Source organism: Lepus europaeus, chromosome 2 (genome assembly GCF_033115175.1).
Source record: "Lepus europaeus isolate LE1 chromosome 2, mLepTim1.pri, whole genome shotgun sequence".
NCBI lineage: Eukaryota > Metazoa > Chordata > Mammalia > Lagomorpha > Leporidae > Lepus > Lepus europaeus.
In genome coordinates, this window is record NC_084828.1 from 94374085 (window position 1) to 94390547 (window position 16463).

Sequence of the window (16463 nt, forward strand, 5' to 3'; positions counted from 1 at the left end):
AGGGCAGGAGCTGGGTGCTGGAGGCTTCTGGAGCTGGGTCCGAGGTGTCTGATGAGGGGGAGGTGGGCTTGCTGCAGGCACTGAGCTCCCTGTGTATGCCCAACCATACAGAAGCTCTTAGAGCACCCTGAGCCATATACTTGGCCTCATTGCTCCCCGACTTGGCACCAACAGCTCCCCTCCAACTGAAGGGACATGCTAGTCCTGCTCTGGTTAACCAATTCCTATTTGCTCATCATGTCTTAGGTGCCACCTCCTCCAGGAAGTCTTCCTTACCTCTGACGCTTAGCTGGTCCTGTCTTGTATGACGGTCCTGGGCACAGCGGAGTGTCCACTGATGTAAACCTCACCTCTTGTTTGTCCTTTGCACCAGGCCCTGCACTCCTTGAGGAAGGGAGCACTGCCCTCCTCATCCTGAGTCCCCGGTGCCCAGCACAGCACTCGGCACACAGCGTGGACCCCATCAATGCTGCGACATGAACTGGAGCATAAGGAGTTGGTCATTCCTCATGCCGTGTTCTGAGCACCTTGCCTACACACCCGCACTGTGACGACTGCCACGACACCATGGAGTGACCCACACAGGTGGGCCCCTGTGAGCTGCTCAGGGCCAGGATTCAGTCTGAGTCATCCCCGGGGCCTTGCAGAGTCTCAGGCAAACAGCTAAAGCCCAGGAAACCAACACCCGCTCAGAACTCTGGAACATACACACAGTGAACCAGCTGAGGCTGCAGGAGACAAGAGGGGACGGACGACACGGGGAAGACCGTGCGGAGCAAGGTGGAGAGGAGGCAGAGGGCTACCATCAGCACCTGCTATGTGCCAGCACTGCCCCAGCGTGACCCAGGCCTCAGGAGTCCCCGATTTCACTTACCTGACCTGTGAGGAAGGGGTGCTCACCTCATTTTACAAGTAAGAAGGTCATGGGGCTGGCGCTGTGGTATAACGGGTAAAGCCGCCGCCTGCAGTGCCAGCATCTCATATGGGCATCAGTTCAAGTCCCAGCTGCTACACTTCTGATCCAGCTCTCTGCTATGGCCTGGGAAAGAAGTAGAAGATGGCCCAAGTCCTTGAGCCCCTGCATCCTCATGGGAGACCAGAAGAAGCTCCTGGCTTCGGATCGGCGCAGCTCTAACCCTTGAGGCCAATTGGGGAGTGAACCAGCGGATTGAAGACCTCTCTCTCTCTCTCTCTCTCTCTCTCTCTCTCTCTTTCTCTCTCTCTCTCTCTGCCTCTCCTTCTCTCTCTGTGTAACTCTGACTTTCAAATAAATAAATAAATCTTAAAAAAATACACCAGATCTTCAGCCCCTCATGGTAGGGGAGGTTTTCAAAAGGAACCAACATAGATGTAGTGCTTATTGGTGGCGAGTACTGTGCTAAGCATCTTATTAACACATTTAATTCTTTTCTAAAATTTATGTATTTATTTATTTGAAAGGTAGAGACAGAAGTTGCTCTTCCATCTGCTGGTTCACTCCCCAAATGCCCACAATGGCCAGCAGCCAGGAACCTGAAACCCAATCTTGGGCTCCCATGTGGATGGCAGGGACCTAAGTACTTGGGCCACCAGTGATGCCCTTGTCCCACCCCCAGAGTGCATAGGAAGCTGAAATCAGAAGTGGAATTGAGACTCAAACCGAGGTACTCTGATATGGGAACTGCCATCCCAAGTAGTGCCTTAACCACTGCACCAAACACCTGCGCCAATGAATGTAATTATTTTTGTTTGCTTTTTTTTTGTTTTGTTTTGTTTTTGATAGGCAGAGTTAGACAATGAGAGAAAGAGAGACAGAGAGAAAGGTCTTCCTTTCTCTGTTGGTTCACCCCCCAAGTGGCCGCTACGGCTGGTGCATTGCGCCGATCCAAAGCCAGGAGCCCAGTGCTTCCTCCTGGTCTCCCATGCAGGTGCAGGGCCCAAGTACGTGGGCCATCCTCCACTGCCTTCCCAGGCCACAGCAGAGAGCTGGACTGGAAGAGGAGCAACCGGGACAGAATCTGGCACCCAGACTGGGACTAGAACCTGGGGTGCCGGCGCTGCAGTCCGAGGATTAGCCTATTGAGCTATGGAAGGGCTGGCTTGCTTGGTTTTTAAAATAAGATTTAGTTATTTATTTGAAAGGCAGAGTTTCAGAGAGAGAAGTCTTCCATCTGCTGGTTCACTCCCCAAATGGCCTCAAGGGTTGGAGCTGGGTCTATCTGAAGCCAGGAGCTAGGTGCTTCATCCGAGTCTCCCACATGGATGCAAGGGCCTAGGCACTTGGGCCATCCTCTGCTGCTTTTCCAGGTACATTAACAGGGGGCTGGATGGGAAATGAAGCAGCTGGGACTCATATGGGATGATGCTGCTACAGGCGGCAGCTTTACCCACTACTCCACAGTGCCGGCTCCTGTTTGCTTGCTTTAAAGATGTATTTTTTTTTAGAGTTACAGAGAAAGAGAGGGAAAGACACAGAGAAGGAGGGAGGGAGGGAGAGAGAGAGAGACAGAGAGAGAGAGAGAGAGAGAGATCTTCTATGTATTGGTTCATTCCCCAGCTGACTACAATGGCCAGGGCTAGGCCAGGCTGAAGCCAGGAACCTGGAACTCTATCCAGGTCTCCCATGTGGGTGCAGGGGCCCAAGCACTTGGACCATCATCCACTGCTTTCCCAGGAGCATTAGGAGGAGCTGGGTCAGAAGTAGAGCAGCTGAACTCAAACCAGTGCCCACATGATATGTTGGTGTCACAGGTGGCCTACCCTGCTGTGTCACAATGCCAGTCCCTACACTCAATTCTTAGAACAAGGCTATGAGATAGGTCCTACTGTTGTGCACAAATAGAGATGGAAAAGAGAGGCCCAGGCAAGTAAAATACCCTGCCCAGTGGTGCATGGCTGGCGACTGGTAAGCCCGGCCTTGACCCTGAGTGGTGTCGCTCAGAGTTTGTGTTTGTGACCACTACACCAAAGAAGGAGAGTGTGTCTGCAGAAGACCGAAGCATGAAGCGGTCACCGTGAGCCAGTCCACCTGGCTGGAGTTTGCCAGTGTGGTGGGGTCTGCTTGCAGGGACAGGAAGAAGGACCTCAGCCTTAGGTTGATGAGTTAAAAAAAAACATTTGAGGCTGGAAAAAATGCAACAGTGGGGGCCAGGGACACGGTAAGCAGTGTCTGAAGTAAACTCTGTGCACGTAGAGGAGTCACCTTGACTTCCAGGCTTTGAGGCTCACCAGTCCGTCCCCCAGGCCCAGCCTCCTGAGCGGGCTGCGGCGCTTGGAAGGAATCAGGGAAGGGGTCACCACCCCGGGTGACTCTCACCCGTCTCTGCCATCCTGCTGCAAGCAGGGGATCCAAGCAACACCCTGCCTCTGCCTTGTGGTTGGCCCTGCTGGATGCCTGCCACCCTGGGGGGCTGGGTGCTGTCCCCACCTGGGTGGTCCCTCTTCCTGCGGCCACCTTTCTTTCTCTGCTCAGGGCAGGTGCGCTGGGGAAGGGCACTTGCAGCCTCTTGGTAGCTCAGCTACGACTACTCCCTAATTAGAAGGAGACGCTCTCCCAGCCGTACTGTCTGTTAATCCTGGGGGGTGGGCAGGCCAGCCTAGGAGCCCATCTGGAGAGGATGCTCCAGCCGAGGGCAGGCTGATGGAAGAGAAGAATGCTGGTGTATTTTTCTGGTCTGTTTTTTTTTCCTTTGGTTGGGAGGAAAGGTGAGCGCTCAGAACACCGAGGTACTCCAAACCTACGTTCAGCAGACACTTTCTATCCAGCTTTGGAACTACGGGTCTGGCTTCCTGGGATCCTCCTACTTCTGCTCTCACGGCCGCTGCAGAGCAGCCCCTACCCACCACCACCACCACCATAGCCAGGCGGGAAATCAACTCAGAACACTCGCTTACAGGGCCAGCGCCGTGGCATAGCAGTTCAATGCCAACATCCCATATGGGCACCACTGCTCCACTTCTGTCCCAGCACCCTGCTGATGTGCCTGGGAAAGCCGTGGAAGGTGGCCCAAATGCTTGGGCCCCTGCAGCCACGTGGGAGACCCGGAAGAAGCTCCTGGCTCCTGACTTCAGATTGGCCTATCTCCAGCCATTGCAACCATTTAGGGAGTGAACCAACGGATGGAAGATCTCTCTCTGCCCCTGTCTCTCTATCTCTGTCTCTCTGTCTCTCTCTAATTTTGTCCTTTAAATAAATAAATAAATCTTTAAAAAAGAACACTCACTCAAACAAGCCTTTACCTCGGTACGACGCTGTGTAGCTGGCAAGCATTCTCAGGTCTCAGCCTGGGGGATCCTACCCCTCATGACAGCACCGCAAGGCAGGCAGTTCAGAGACTATTAGACCCATTTTACAGATGGGGAAAACAAAAGAAGTCCAGCGACTTTTGCAGTCACAAGTTGGCGAGTCACCCAGGCTGCACGGTTAGACGTCTAGGCAGTGGGACTAGAACTTAGCCAAGGATGGGAGGGGGCCCAGGATTTGGAGGGATTAGAGGGATGAGCCATCACAGTCCTCTGTGTCCAGGAAGTCCCACCTTGGCTCTCTACCTTTCCCTGCCCGAGACTCCAGCACCTTCCCCACTGAGAAATGTTGAATCATCTCCCTTGCGCTGCCTCCCCCAGGGCTTCTCAGCCAGGCCCTCCCTCTGGCTTCGGCAGGATCTGACTCAAGGTCCATTTCAGGTAGCAGTGGACCTGTGCTGCCTTCTGGAGCAGGGCCCACACGTAAGCAAGAGGAGGTGTTCGGAAATTATTCATGAAGAAGAGCCCCATGAGCAGCCCTTGACCTCTGGAGAGAAAAGAGACGTGCGTGTCTGCAGGGTTGTCGGCAATACTTGTACCCAGTTACATAACAGCACCAACAATTACACCTCGCATTTCTATAGCACCTGCTTCCAAAGAGCTTCAATCATTTTTCAAGTTTATTAGGCCATTTGATCTCATAAAAGTCCCACAAATGGATGATGATGGCTGTTATTACCATTTTATAGATGAAAAACTGAGGCCCGGCAAGACGTGGATGATTTGCCCAAGGCCTTACAGTGAGGAGCAGGGGAGTGAGATGGAGTCGGTCCCGCTCCCTGAAGCTCAAAGCGTTTCCCGCGTGGTGCTCCCTCCCGGTGTCTGCATTCCTGAGAGGCGAGGTGTGGATGGAGAGGAGAGGAGGTGGCTGGCAGCAGGCTCCGGGAAAGTTCCTGCACAAGGTCACTCAGAGACCGTGAGTCAGCCAGCCTTACTTTGAGGTCAGTTTCCTCTTTCACTTCCCCAAACAATTGCTGGGGAGTGAGCTCACTCGTGACCCATCCTCGGCTCCGGAACTGAGGGGTTTTGCACGGCGGCTACCCTGAAGGCTTGAATATTGGCAGTGATGCGGAGGAGACCAGCTCTCCTGTGCAGGCACTCCTGGGCCACAAATCCTCTGTTCCCTCCAGCGCTGTCTGTTAGCACAACCTCCCACTGGGTCCCTGACCCCAGTATCCCCCTCCATTCCAGCCCCCCAGGACAGGTCTTCCTGACACTCCCCCTCCACCTCTCAGAAACTCTCAGAGGATTCCCGTTCCAGCCTCTGCTCCACTCAAGGCCCCACCCAAGCAGGTCCCAAGCAACCTTCCCACCCTTAGCTCCTCCCCCTCATCCAGCTCTCCCAAACCCTGTTTTCAGCGGGACTGGAGAACTTGCCTAGGCCTGCCTTGCATTTTCCCAACTCCGCAGCTTCCTACATCTTATTCCCTGGGCCTGGAAAGCCACTCTCGCCCCCTCCCTCTGCCTGCTCCGTCTCTACCATCCCTCCAAACCCATGAGAATGTGACCTCCTTCAGAGTGAAGCCCTCCTTGACTGCATCACTAGCAAATGATCTGTCCCTCCTGGGAAGCCTCCCAGCACTTGGGGTGCAGGTCTCTATGTGAGCAGGTCTCTGTGCTGTGGCAATGGCGTTAGAGCTTTGGAGGTTTGCAGTGCTACAAATATTGACGAATTGCACCAAACTGTGTGTGCATGCGTGTGTGTGTGTGCGCGTGTGCGCGTGCATATGTGAAGGGTGAGCACAGCTCCATAGAACACTTTTTTTTTTTTTTTGACAGGCAGAGTGGACAGTGAGAGAGAGACAGAGAGAAAGGTCTTCCTTTTGCCGTTGGTTCACCCTCCAATGGCCGCTGCGGCCGGCACACCGCGCTGTTCCGACGGCAGGAGCCAGGTGCTTATCCTGGTCTCCCCTGGGGTGCAGAGCCCAAACACTTGGGCCATCCTCCACTGCACTCCCTGGCCACAGCAGAGAGCTGGCCTGGAAGAGGGGCAACCGGGACAGGATCGGTGCCCCGACCAGGACTAGAACCCGGTGTGCCGGCGCTGCAAGGCGGAGGATTAGCCTGTTGAGCCACGGCGCCGGCCTCCATAGAACACTTTTACAGCAAGAGGAAATTGAACACTTCTTGCATTTTGAGTGTGCTGGTCATTTCTGCTCTGCCAAGGAACAGAAAGCCAGACCTCTCTCTCCATGCAGAGAGAACACTCAGGATAAAATCTACAAACACTCTCAGAGGAAGAGCGAACTGACAGAGGCAGGAAGTGAGCATGTGTGAATGGCTCCCTGACCACACTCCAGGCCCTGGATTGGAAAAGAAGTTTCTTGGGAGTGATGTGCTCACGTAAACCTCTCCATCAGAGAACGATCCTACATGGGAAGCGGGATACACAGCAGACTCATAGAATGACAAATGCCCTAAACGGCACTCTGGCCTCAGAAGCAGCCCTTTAAGGCATTGGGATCTGGCTAAAAAGCCCATGAGAGTTTTTCAGGCATGGAAAGCCAAGATACTGTGGCAAAAAATGACCTAAATGAAAGTTCTCTGTGAGTGAGATCCCGGTGGAAAGAAGGGGCCATGAAAGAAGGAGGTACCTTTCTCTGAAGGGAGGAGAGAACTTCCACTTTGATTATGACCTTGTCAGAATAAGATTGGAGTTGGTGAACTCAAGAGGCTTCCATAGCCTTGGCAGCTCATGACAAGAGCCTCGGGTGATCACTGACATCATAAATAAGAGTGTCAATTGTCAAATCAACAACAGGAGTCACTGTGCACTTGCTCCCCATGTAGGACCTCTGTCCTTAATGTGTTGTACTATGAGAATTAACAGTACAACTAGTCTTCAAATGGTGCTTTATACATTGTGTGTCTGTGTGGGTGTAAATTTCTCCCTTGGAGACATGGGGCTGGGTCCTTGCATGTCCTGCAAGTGGCTGGGCCGGGGATTGAACTTGGCCTGCCTGGCTCCCAAGCCCTGCAGAGGCACTGCGTGGCCAGCTCAGAAATCAGTCTGACCACCCTGTGCCCAAGACACCTTGTGCAGTAGAAAGGGAGACCATGCCCTGAAAGAACTCCTGGGAAGAAGGACGCTCCTAGTAGCTCTGGTGTCAGAGCAGTGAGAAGTGCGGGAGGGAGCCCTTGGTCTCTGCTTTCTGTGACTGTCTGCTCCGAGTCACGCTTTGGAAACTTTGAGGGCAGGATCTAAGGGTGATGCTCAAAATAATTGCAGGAGCCGGCGCTGTGGCATAGCAGGTAAAACTGCTGCCTGCAGTGCCAGAATCCCATATGGAAGCCGGTTCGAGTCCCTGCTGCCCCACTTCCCATCTAGTTCTCTGCTATAGCCTGGGAAAGCAGTAGAAGATGGCCCAAGTCCTTGGGTCCCTGCACCCACATGGGAGACCCGGAAGAAGCTCCTGGCTCCTGGCTTCGGATCTGCTCAGCTCCAGCCGTTGCAGCCAATTGGAGAGTGAACCAGTGGGTGGAAGACCTCTCTCTCTGCCTCTCCTCTCTCTGTGTAACTCTGACTTTCAAATAAATAAATAAATCTTAAAAAAAAAAAGTTGCCAACCAGTAAACACTCAGTCCATCAGAGCAGATGCTGGCAGTATGGCATCCCAGCTGGAGATCAGACCTGGGGGGTGGTGCTCCAGTTGCAGTCCCCACTCTCTCCCAAGTTCAAGTACCAGGGGAGAATCCTGGCAAGGACCTTCTTCAAAAACCAACGTGGAGAAAGACATTCTCCTGATTAAACTGGGTGTCTGGCCCGTCCCGAAGCGGAGGTATTAATTTGCCATGAGCCATTCCGCATGGTGCCTTGGTTCTGTATCCTCCCATACCTGGCCAGTAAAATTGGTTCCATGAAATCTGTGGGATGCTGGGCAAGGCACCACCCGGCTCCGTGGCTCGATGTCCTCATTTATGAAACAGGAGATTTCCAAACTCTGTTTCCCCTTGAAATAGGAGAATCTGATGAAGTTCCCTTAAGGGAAGGGAGGCGAGCGGGCCAGGCCCAGGGCCCCCTACCTTGCTTTGGCTACAGCAGATCCCTTTGGGTGTGTTTGTACCTCCATACGGTTTCACTTAAGCCCAGCATTCCTCTGATGAAAACAAAGCTTGGGAACCGTGGGGCTGCATATGGTAGCTAAGGTCTCTGAGACAAGCGCTGACCGGCTCGGCTGTGAGCCTCCAAGTGGACACGTGCATGGACGGGTGGACGGACGGACGGATGGATGGATGGGCAAGTGAACGCGCCCTGGCCAGTTCCTGGTCATGCCTATTCCTGGCAGTCTGGAAATTCATCCGGGGATGGATCAGACGCTCTCCTGATGCCCTGCCACTCGTAGGGTTCTCTCTCTCTCGGCCACCACCACTGTCAAGGCCTCGGATGCCACCAGGTCTGCACTGGAAAGTCATCAGTGGTGCGTCCTCCTGCACCTGTCTTCCCAATGCACTGACTCAACTGCAAGAGATACCGACACCAACAGCACGAGTCACGGGCAGGCTTGGCAGATTCCTGGGGTTTTCTCAGTGTGTGGCCAGGGTGTGGCACCAGGATGGGCTGGCGCCAGTTTCCTTCCATCAGAGGGCAAGGGCTCCCAGCTTGGGCCTTGGCTCCCTCCCACCAGCCCTGATTTCCTTCCCTCCTTTCTCTCCTCTAAGGAAGTGCTCCTTACCCTTGGCCGCCCACTGCAACGGGCAAGCGAGACTTTACAGTGACAGGTACACAGACATTCTGATTTTTTTGGTCTGGGGTGTGGCCTAGGAAACAGGCGTTTTTAAAGCTCCACAGTTGATTCTAATTCCCAGCCAAGGTTGAGAACCACTTGAGAACTTGGAGCAGGAGTCCCCACTTCAGCTCTGGCTGTTTCCTGGCGCTGAGACTCAGCTGTGGCTGCTGCATGGGGAGAGGTGGGGGGAGGGGCACTGACCTCTATCAGCAGCCAGAGGAAGGCAGGGAAGCAGAGAGGACGCCTCATCACGTGGTCCTGCCCCACTGCCCTGTGAGAATCCCAGCAGCCTGTCCTGTTACGTGTGCAGGTGACAAGTGGGAGGGCACATCTGGACCCATTGAGGCTCCGGTGTGCCAAGGGCACCACCCAGTAGCACTGTTTCTGGGAGCTTCAAGAGACAGTGCCCTGGGCCCGGCAGCAGCCTTCTCACGGGCAACTTGGCACCAAGGCTGCCCCGGAGTGCATCAAGGAGTGGGACGAAATGGGGAGAGGGAACTTTCCCCTTCTTAAAGATTTCTTAAGTTTATTTGTAAGGCACAGTTACAGGGAGCAAGGAGAGAGAGAGAGGATATCAACCTTCTATCTGCTAGTTCACTCCCCAAATGGCCACAGTGGTTAGGGCTGGGCCAGTCTGAAGTCAGGGGCCAGGAACTCTATCTGGGTCTCCCATGTGGATAGCGGGGCCCAAGCACTTGGGCCATCCTCTACTGCTTTCCCAGGCACATTAGCAGGGAGCTGGTTAGAAGTAGAGCAGCCAGCCGGCACCATGGCTCAACAGGCTAATCCTCCGCCTTGCGGCGCCGGCACACCGGGTTCTAGTCCCAGTCGGGGCACCGGATTCTGTCCTGGTTGCCCCTCTTCCAGGCCAGCTCTCTGCTATGGCCCAGGAAGGCAGTGGGCCCTGCACCCGCATGGGAGACCAGGAGAAGCACCTGGCTTCTGCCATTGGATTAGCGCGCTGCGCCGGCCGCAGCGCGGTGGCCATTGGAGGGTAAACCAACGGCAAAAGGAAGACCTGTCTCTCTCTCTCACTGTCCACTCTGCCGTCAAAAATTTAAAAAAAAAAAAAGAAGAAGAAGAAGTAGAGCAGCCAGGACTCGAACTGGCACTCACGTGGGAGGCCGGCATCACAGGTGGTGGCTTAACTCCCTGCACTACTATACTGGTCCTGGGAGAGGGGACTTTAGGTAACACATTGTCCAAGCTCTCTACCAGTCCTGTTGAGCACTGGCTGGTGAGCTCTGGTCATGCGGGGGGTCCCAGCGACACTGCCTGGTGGTGGTGGTGTGCTGAGTCCCCTGCACTTTCCCCAGCCTTCTCTGAATTTGCCCCCTGGCTGGGCATTGTGTCCTCTCCACGAGCCACTGTGCAGTCGGGGTCCTTGCGACTTGAGCTTGCCTGCCTGCCTGTCCTTGGTGCGGATTATTTGTTTGACTTCCTGTACAAGTTCTCTGACTCGCTTTTAAAAATCACATTCCCTCCTAAATTAGAAAACCTCTTTAATTGTTAGCAGGAGCTGAGGTTCTGCTCCTTGCATGGACAATATCATTAAGCGTTGGAAAATAAACAAACTGGAAAAGTTTAAGACATTTTCAAACCCTGTGCTTCCCAGAGGGCGTCTGGGGCCCCTAGCAGGACAAGGATCTGCTGGCCTGGGTTTATATTGTGTTGATGACTTGACCCCTCCAGCTGTGAGAAGCCAAACTGACAGCAGGGTTGTTTTCACTCAGCTTCCCAGGATCACAAACTTGATTTGGGAGGCATTTGCGCTGATTTGCGCCGAGGTCTCCAGCGACTTGCGCCTGGCTTCCTTCCCCCGGAGAGAGCAGGACGGGAGTGGGCTGGTGGCTCTGGTGGCTGACAGCTGTCGTAAACCAATGTGTCCTGCAGTCATCCCACAGGGCAGGGGGCGGGCAGGGGAGCCGTGGGAGGGGCGCTGTGCAGGAAGGCTTCTTTCCATCTTGCTGAAATGTGAGTCTAATGAAATGATAATGAGGTTGTGGCCTTTAAGCTCCGGTGAGCTTCTTGCGCAATGTAATGTTAGCCAGAGTGGGACTCGGGTTTTTTTTTTTTTTTTAAATGATTAAAACTATCGATTCCTAGGCCTGTGTGGTTTGAATCAAAATTCATCAGAGGCCTGGAGGTGAGGGATAAACATTTTCCCCTGGCTCCTCGGGGGAGACAGATCTGCCTTGCAGGAGCCGGCTTGGGTGCCCCTGGCCGTGCTGGCGCACAGAACGGCAGAGAGGACCCAGCATCCAGAGACCCAGGTGGGATGAGGGCCGGGCCCTGAGTCCCAGCCCTTTCCCTGGGACTCCTCCCTCATGTTGGGGTGCGGAGGTTGGGGGGCTCTCTGTTTAGTCTTGGCTCTATTGTCGTCCAGGTGTTGCAGTGAGATGCCCTTTCCATGAAACAGGAACATGAAGAAACACAGAGACGACCCAAAGTTTTGGTCCAAAATACCAGAAGGAGCAAGTCCAGCCGGGTGGGGTGGCTGCACGTGGGCCTCTCGGCGCCAGCTTTTCCTGGGTGGAAACAAGACTTTCTCCCTCTGGATTTTGACCCCACTGTGCATGCTCCCCAGAGCAGAAACTTCTTTAAATGTCTAGTGCAAGTGCTCTAGAGCTGAGACAGGTTGGCATCTCTGAAAACAACCTCACCTGGGGCCACAGTGGGGGCGCAGTAGGTTAAGCCACCAGCATCCCACATCAGAGTACTTGTTCGAGTCCTGGCTCGGCTTCCAATCCCATTCCCTGCTAAAGCACCTGGGAAGGCAGCAAAAGATGGCACCCAAGCGCTTGGGCCCCTGCCACCTGCGTGGGAGACCTGATGAAGATCCTAGCTCTGGGTGCTTGGCTCAGATCTGGCTGTTGCAGCCATTTGGGGAATGAACCAGCAGATGGAACATATCTCCCTCCTTTCTCTCACTCTCTCTATGTTGATGTGCCTTTCAAATAAATAAATAAATCTGTTTTAAAAATAGCCTTACTTAAGGGGGCCAGCGCTGTGTTACAGCGGGTTAAAGCCCCAGCCTGCCGTGCTGGCATCCCATATGGGAGTCAGTTCGAGTCCCGGCTGTTCCACTTCCCATCCAGCTCTCTGCTGTGGCCTGGGAAAGCAGTAGAAGATGGCCCAACTCCTTGGGGCCCTGCACTCACGTGGAAGACCCAGAAGAAGCTCCTGACTCCCAGCTTCAGATCAGCTCAGCTCTGGCCATTGCAGTCATTTGAGGAGTGAACCAGTGGAATGGAAAACTCTTTCTCTCACTTTACCTCTCTCTGTAACTCTTTCAAATAAATAAATAATTAAAAAAAAACTTTACTTAATGTAAAAAGAGTCCAAAAAGAAAAGTTACAGAGTATGTCAACAGCATAAGGATAGGCATATTTCCAAAATACGGATGTCTTGCTTTACCTTAACGTTGTTCTTGCCTTGAAGGGCTGAGGCAACTTTTTATTTGTTTGTTTTTAGATTTATTTATTTATTTGAAAGGCAGAATTACAGAGACAGAGAGACAGAGAGAGAAAAAGAGACAGATCTGCTAGTTCACTCTCCAAATGGCCGCAACAGCTGGAGCTGAGCTGATCTGAAGCCAGGAGCCAGGAGCTTCTTCCAGGTCTCCTACATAGGTGTGGGAGCCCAAGCACTTGGGAGATCTTCCATGCTTTCCCAGGTGTTTTAGCAGGGAGCTGGAAAGGAAGTGGAGCAGCCAGGACTTAAGCCTGCACCCATATGGGATGCTGGCGCCACAGGCAGCGGCTTTACCCACTATGCCATGGTGCCGGCCCCAGGAGGCAATTTTTAAAACACTTGATCTGGCTCCAGCCTGTGGGCATGTGGGGTCTGCCATCCTAAAGCTGATCAGTGCTCCCATCTTGATCTCTTCTCCAATGCACCTAGATGATGACATCCTAAGGGCCCACTTGGGCCCTCCTGCTCACCTGCAGGTTCTGTCTGAGGGATAGGCTCTGTGCACAACAGACCAGGGTAGGCTGAGCGGCTGAAGGAGCTGACTGGGACGCTGTCCTCCACCTGGGGAAAAGTCACCTGGCCAGAGCGCCCCTGACTCCAATCCCTTCTTTCTTTTATAGCCTCACAGGATGGTCATGGGCATAAATGCACCCTGCAATAGTTGTATTCAGACTGGAGCATCGAGGTGCACTCAAGGTCACCCCCACATCACGGTCACGTCCACTTCAGAAAATGGTGTGATCCATCATCAATTTTCCTGCTCACCTTTTGCAAGCCAGCTCAGGCACCCTAGCCTAAAATCCTCTCTGGCCACCTGGACCAGGTAAGTGGGGTCCAGGCCTTCCCTGGGGCCCCCATTGCACATTGCGTTATTATTCACAGCTGGGTCTCCTTGTGCCCCTTGCTAGACTGTGCACTCCTGGAAGGCAAGATTCCAATCTTACTGCTTTTTTGTATCCACTTCCCAGCGCAATGTCTCACGTATGACATACCTGAGAAGGTGATGGCTGAGCGAATGAAGGAAAGAAACCGTAACTATTGTCATTTGATTTCCACAACAACCTTGGGAACCAAGCAGGGCAGGAATCTGAGCCCTGATTTCCTGGGAAAAAAAGCAGCGGCAGCAGAGGCTCCGGGAGGGTAGGGCCTTGCTTAAGGTCACCTGATTCCTGGAGCTGGCGCCAGGGCTGCGGTGCAGTCTGGTAGCTCCAAGAGAGGTTTCTCCGCCCACGCTTGCTCTGCTGCCTGGAGAGACACTCCCAGAAGCCTCTTGCACAGGTGGTTCCCAGTGCTTCCCATCCAGGTCCCTGCCCTGCCCCCAGCACCGGCTTTGAAAGAGTTGGCCTAGCAAACCAACTGTAATTAGGCGGTAATAATAACTCCATTTTCTCGTTTTTATTAATAAAAGGCATATGCGCCCTGCCACGCAGAGCGTTCAGGGGGGAGAGCGCGCATTTCCCTCGCTGGGTTAACAAGGTTCCACCCAGAAGCAGGCAGTGAGCAAAGCACCTTTTCCGCACCTGTCAGCCCCCTCCGCCCACCTGCTCCCAGCCTCTGAAGTGGGGGGGGGGGCAGGGAGGGGAACCCCAGGGGGCCACTGCAGCGGCTCCCGCTTGCCTTGCCATCCTCGCTGCTGGACTCAGCAGACCCTGACTTCTGGAGACGCGTCACGGCCATGTGTCAGCTGCCCGGGGAGAAGCTGGAGTGATGTGCTCCAAGACCTGTCAGGAGAAAGGGTTTACAGTCAGTGAGGAGCCGCAAACCCCTGCCCGTGCACTGGCCAGTGGAATGTTAATTCTCCGGCTCCACTGCCTGGACACCACCTTCCCCTCTTGGCCCTGCTCCCCCATGCATATGGAACACGGCTCAGGTTTGCCTTCCCCGGGGACTGCACATGGCTTCATTTGGTCCAAGTGACACTGCTCAGAGTGGAAAGTGATGGTCAGGCAGGGCTGCGGCCTTCCTGCCCCTGTTCAGCACTGGCGGGGGCCTCTGTGGCTCACTGTCCCGGGCTCTCTGCCCTCTCAGCAGTGATGGGACCCTTGCTGCACAGGCCTTGAGGGCAAAGGAAAACTGGACTGTCTCCTTTCATCCTCCCTCCCTCCCTCCCTCCCTCCCTTCCTTCCTTCCTTCAGCAACTCCATGTCAAGGGCCCACTGAGCCAGACAGTCAGCCAGGAGCTGGGCAGCCAGACGCTACCTCTGTCCTCTTGCACCTCTGCAGGCTGCTACTCAGCTGTCACCCCACAGCAGTGAGCACCAGGCGGGGCAGGGGGGAAAGGCGGCCGGCATCGTGGCACCACGGCTGACGCTTCAGGGTGGGCCACCCCCATTTCACATCTGAGTTCCCCTACGAGTCCCAGCTGATCCACGTGGCTTCTTCTTTTTTTTTTTTTTTCTTGCTCCGCACTTCTGATCCAACTCCCTGCTAATGCACCTGGGAAGCAGCAAAAGATGGCAAGATGGCTGGAGTACCTGGGTGCCTGGGTCCCTGCCACTCATGTGCAAGACCTCGATGGAGTCCCTGGCTCCTAATTTTGGCCTGGCCCAGCCCAAGCTGTTGAGGACATTTGGGGAGTGAACTGGGACATAGGAGATCTCTGTCCCTCCCTTTCTCTGTCACTCTGCTTTTCAGATAAACAGATAAATCCTCTTTCTTTCTTTCTTTCTTTCTTTCTTTCTTTCTTTCTTTCTTTCTTTCTTTCTTTCTTCCTTTCTTTCTTTCTTTCAAGAAAGAGGAGGGTTGTAGGCAGGAATGACCTCAGTGCAAGAGGAAATAAAAGAGAAATCAGGCTCTGAATGATTTGGGGAGCCCAAATCACCTGTGCCCTTCACTAAAACAAAACACACCCCTCCTCAACCGTCAGAAGCTGCTTGACATTCTGCCTCTGTCCTGAGCCGCTCTGACGGGGAAGCTTTTTGTTCTTCAAGTGTCTTCTCTAAAGATGCAACCCCTGCCCCCCCCACCACAGGATTGGAGCCGGAGTCCTTCACAGGAACGCGCTCGCCCGTGGTCCCCCGCCCTGGCCAGGAGTCAGGAGCCAGGACAACCTGCAGAGGACGCAAGGGAGCCCCACCCTCTCCCTGCCCCACCTGGTCTCCCCCAAAGGGAGCCGTGCCGCGAGCACCCTGTAGCTATGTTCGTGCACCCCGAGGTGGGATAGGGCGGAGGGAGGCAGCCTGGCAGTGCACCTGGCACATAGCAGGTGTCCTGTAAGCAGCCATTGACAGACCACAAGGGCTCCATCCTCTAGCCATTTCCTCACACAAGGTGGTCTTTGACGCTTCTGGAAGGGACATGGATGGGGGAAGAAGAAAACCATTCACCCTGCTGAAGGTTTGCCAGTGAAGGCTCCGCACTATGCCCTTGAGAGGTGGCCGTGCACAGCCTCCATCTCTTCTGTGGCTCCCACGTGCCCTCTGGTCTGCCCCTGCCCAGCTTCTCTGGGGCAGCTCCGCTTCCTGGCCTCTCATTCCTCCTCTGCCCTCCGCAGTGGCTTCCTGTCCCCAAAACGCCACTGCATCCACTCCAGCCTGCAGGGCGCTGGTCGCCACCCAGCGATGCTCTTGCATCTCCTTCCTTCCCAGATACAACCCTCCCTCATTCCCTGCACTCTTCTTTTCAAACAACTTTATTTATTTATTTTATTTATTTTTTGACAGGCAGAGTGGATAGTGAGAGAGACAGAGAGAAAGGTCTTCCTTTTTGCCGTTGGTTCACCCTCCAATGGCCACTGCGGCCGGCGCATCGTGCTGATCTGAAGCCAGGAGCCAGGTGCTTCTCCTGGTCTCCCATGAGGGTGCAGGGCCCAAGCACTTGGGCCATCCTCCACTGCCTTCCCGTGGCCACAGCAGAGAGCTGGCCTGGAAGAGGGGTAACCGGGATAGAATCAGGCACCCCGACCGGGACTAGAACCCGGTGTGCCGGTGCCACAAGGCAGAGGATTAGCTTGTTGAGCCACGGCGCCGGCCACAACTTTTA